Here is a 3,788-nt window from a genome sequence, read left to right as displayed (position 1 = left end):
GCTGTTGACCTGTGTCTATAATGTCTGAACCCAGAATTCATTTGCTTATTTACTCACCATTTATTGAGAGCTCAGCCTATGCTGGGTGTGTCCTAAGCTGCTAAGATCACTGAGTAATGCATCCATGGACCCTGTTCTTAAAGCAGTTGTAGCTGGGGAGAAAAAAAGCAATAGAAAAAGAAAGGCAAGAAGGGAAGGGAGGTTGTCTGTGTGTGTGTGTGGGGTTTCTTTCTTTCTTTCTTTCTTTCTTTTTTCTTTTTCTTTTTTTTTTTTTTCTTTTTCTTTTTGAGACAGGGTTTCTCTGTGCAGCCTTGGCTGTTCTGGACTCACTTTGTAGACCAGACTGGCCCTCGAACTCACAATGATCCACCTGCCTCTGCCTCCCATGTGCTGGTATTAAAGGTGTGTGCCACCATGCCTGGCTGGCTTTCTTCTCTTCTCTTCTCTTCTCTTCTCTTCTCTTCTCTTCTCTTCTCTTCTCCTTTCTCTCTCTCTCTCTCTCTCTCTCTCTCTCTCTCTCTCTCTCTCTCTCTCTCTCTTTTTGAGACATAGTTTCTCTGTGTAGCCTTGGCTGTCCTGGACTTCCTTTGTAGATCAGGCTGGCCTCGAACTCACAACAGCTGCCTCTGCCTCCTGAGTGCTGGGTTTAAAGCTGTGTGCCACCACACCCGGCCTTTTGTTGGTTATTTTCTCCCCAAGATTTATTAATTTACTATGTATACAATGTTCTGCCTGCGTGTACACCTGCACACCAGAAGAGGGCACCAGATCTCATTGTAGATGGTTGTGAGCCACCATGTGGTTTTTGGGAATTGAACTCAGGACCTTTGGAAGTGCAGCCAGTGCTCTTAACCACTGAGGCATCTTTCCAGCCCCTTCTTAGCCTGTTTCTTTTCTTTTTTTTTTTTTTTTTTTTTTGTTTTTCGAGACAGGGTTTCTCTGTGTAGCCTTGGCCATCCTGGACTCACTTTGTAGACCAGGCTGGCTTTGAACTCACAGCGATCCGCCTGCCTCTGCCTCCCGAGTGCTGGGATTAAAGGCGTGCGCCACCACGCCCGGCTCTTAGCCTGTTTCTTATAGAACCCTGCACCACCAACCCAGGGACAGCACCACCTACAATGGGCTGCCCCTCCCCCCCCCCAATCACTAATTAAGAAAATGCTCAATAGAGGATCTTTTTTTTTTTTTTTTTTTTTTTTTTTTTTTGGTTTTTCGAGACAGGGTCTCTCTGTGTAGCCTTGGCCATCCTGGACTCACTTTGTAGACCAGGCTGGCCTCGAACTCACAGCGATCCGCCTGCCTCTGCCTCCCGAGTGCTGGGATTAAAGGCGTGCGCCACCGCGCCCGGCCAATAGAGGGATCTTATGGAGGCATTTTCTCAATTGAGGTTCTCTTCTTTCAGATAACACTAGTTTGTGTGTGAAGTTGGCTTAAGACCAGACAGAAAAAGCCAGGTGTGGTGGCGCATACATTTAATCCCAGCACTTGGGAGGCAGAGGCAGGCAGATCGCTGTCAGTTCGAGGCCAGCCTGGTCTAAATTCTGTGGGGCCAAAAAGAAAAGAATAAGGAGAGAGTCACAAGAGAGAGGATGGGGGGAGGAGAGAAAGGAGAAGACCATCTGTTAAGAGCACTTGTTGTGGGCCAGGCAAGGTGGCACACACCTTTAATCCCAGCACTCGGGAGGCAGAGGCAGGTGGAATCGCTCTGTGAGTTCCAGGCCAGCCTGAACTACAAAGTGAGTCCAGGACAGAGTTCCAGGCCAGCCTGATCTACAAAGTGAGTCCAGGACAGAGTTCCAGGCCAGCCTGGTCTACAAAGTGAGTCCAGGACAGCCAAGGCTACACAGAGAAACCCTGTCTGGGGGTGGGGGGAAAGCACTTGTTGCTCTTTGTTGCTCTTGCAGGGGGTTGGGGTTGGGTTCTCAGCATTCACAAAGTAGCTTTCAACCATCTATAATGTAACTTCTGTTCTAGGGGATGCAATGGCCTCTTCTGACCTCCTTGAGCACCAGGGCACATACATGCTGCCCGTACACATATTCAGGCAAAATATTCATAGACATAAAGTAAACTAAATCTAAAATAATTCTTTAAGGTAAATAATTGCTTCTCGGCGTTTGGCTAAGATCAAGTGTAGTATCTGTTCTCATCAGTTTAATATCTGATACGTCCTCTATGGGTTTTTGGAAGTAGGAGTTGGAATAGGAGCTTGCTCCATCCATGCCACACATTGACCTGGTATTGCAGTACCTCCAGGAACGGTGCACCCCCTCGGGGGGGGGGGGAAGGGAAAACAAAGCCGGGCGTGGTGGCGCATGCCTTTAATCCCTGCACTCAGGAGGCAGAGGCAGGCCTGGTCTACAAAGTGAGTCCAGGACAGCCAAGGCTAACACAGAGAGACCCTGTCTCGAAAAACAAAAAACAAAACAAAACAAAAAAAGGAGGGAGGGGGACAAAAAGAACAGGGAAGTAGAGAATATTATTAAGGAGAACAGGGCAGGGGAGAATTGTGGGTGCATCACAAGACCTGGGAAGATTTTGGTCCCCTGGTGTCCAGCATCCTGACCACTAGTGCTGAACAGACCAAACTGTGTAAACCAGGCTGATCTCTCTTTCAGCAGGATGGCTGCCCTGAGTTCCTCCTTTAAATTCTGGAGCTGCAGATAGCCTCAAAGTTGCTTAGAGCCTAGAAAAAACTGCATCATCCATGACCCTTCAAATATGGCAGTGATAAGAAGGTAAAGAGGGATCGGGCAGTGGTGGCACACGCCTTTAATCCCAGCACTCAGAAGCCAGAGGCAGGGAGATCACTGTGAGTTCGAGGCCAGCCTGGTCTACAAAGAGAGTCCAGGTCAGCCAAGGCCACACAGAGAAACCCTGTCTCAACAAAACAAAACAAAAAAAAGAGGGTAAAGAGGAAGATTAACATGAAGCTGCTACTGCTCCCTCCCCCCTCTCGTCCCTCCTCCCCTCTCCCCCCATCTCATGTTTTTAGACAAGCTCTTACAGGCAGCCCTCCAAGCTGAGGTCCTCCTGCCTCTGCCCCTGCAGCATAGGGCTACAGGTGCGCGCCATCGTGCCTACCTGGGTTGTTTCTTCTGACTCCATGGGCCTGATCTCATTCCTCATTTGCAGATGGGTAAACCCTTGTGAACCAGGGATGGTGGCCAACACCCGCAGAGCTCAAGAGACTGAGGGAGGTGAATTACCTAAATGTAGGAGTTTGAGACCAGTTTGGGTAACATAGTGAGACAGAGTCAAAACAAACCAAATCTCGACTCATTTGAGGGTGTGATGGTTGCTTAGTGTGAGAGCATGTGATTAGCATGCACAGGGCCCTGGGCTTTGCCTCTCCACTGAAACAAACACAAAATACACCCATTTAACCTTCATAGGAACTCAGGAAGATAGGTCATCCCTTAGGTGAGGATACTGACTCAGGTTTAGGGAGGGAGGAGGAGCCTGCTTGAGCATGTCTGCTCCCCTTCTCCCTCTCCATGCCCCCATTCTCTCTTTGTTTCTTTCTGAATCAGGATATTCCATATCTATCCCAGAGGGGTCTGGAACTTGCAGTGATCCTCCTGCCTCTGCCTCCCCAATGCTGAGACTGCAGATGTGTACCAGCATGCCTGGCTTTGAGGCATATCTTTGAGCAGGAGCCTGGTTCCTAAGCCCATCATGGAGGCACCGGGCTGTCTGCCTGCTCAGTGGCATGTCTGATAATGTACCGTAAAGGAGCACAGACTACCATGGCTTCTATCTTCCCTGTCCTGGAAAGTAGCATTGTT

General features: G+C 49.0%; 1 pseudogene; it reads left to right on the top strand.

Moving 5' to 3' along the window:
* Nucleotides 1-2,102: 2,102 nt before the first annotated feature.
* LOC127200919 (uncharacterized) lies at nucleotides 2,103-2,272 on the top strand (annotated as a pseudogene).
* Nucleotides 2,273-3,788: the final 1,516 nt, after the last annotated feature.

The sequence above is a fragment of the Acomys russatus genome, chromosome 16 (genome assembly GCF_903995435.1).
Source record: "Acomys russatus chromosome 16, mAcoRus1.1, whole genome shotgun sequence".
Lineage (NCBI taxonomy): Eukaryota > Metazoa > Chordata > Mammalia > Rodentia > Muridae > Acomys > Acomys russatus.
The sequence above is the reverse complement of the archived record's forward strand: the minus strand, read 5'-3'. Positions and strand labels throughout refer to the sequence as shown.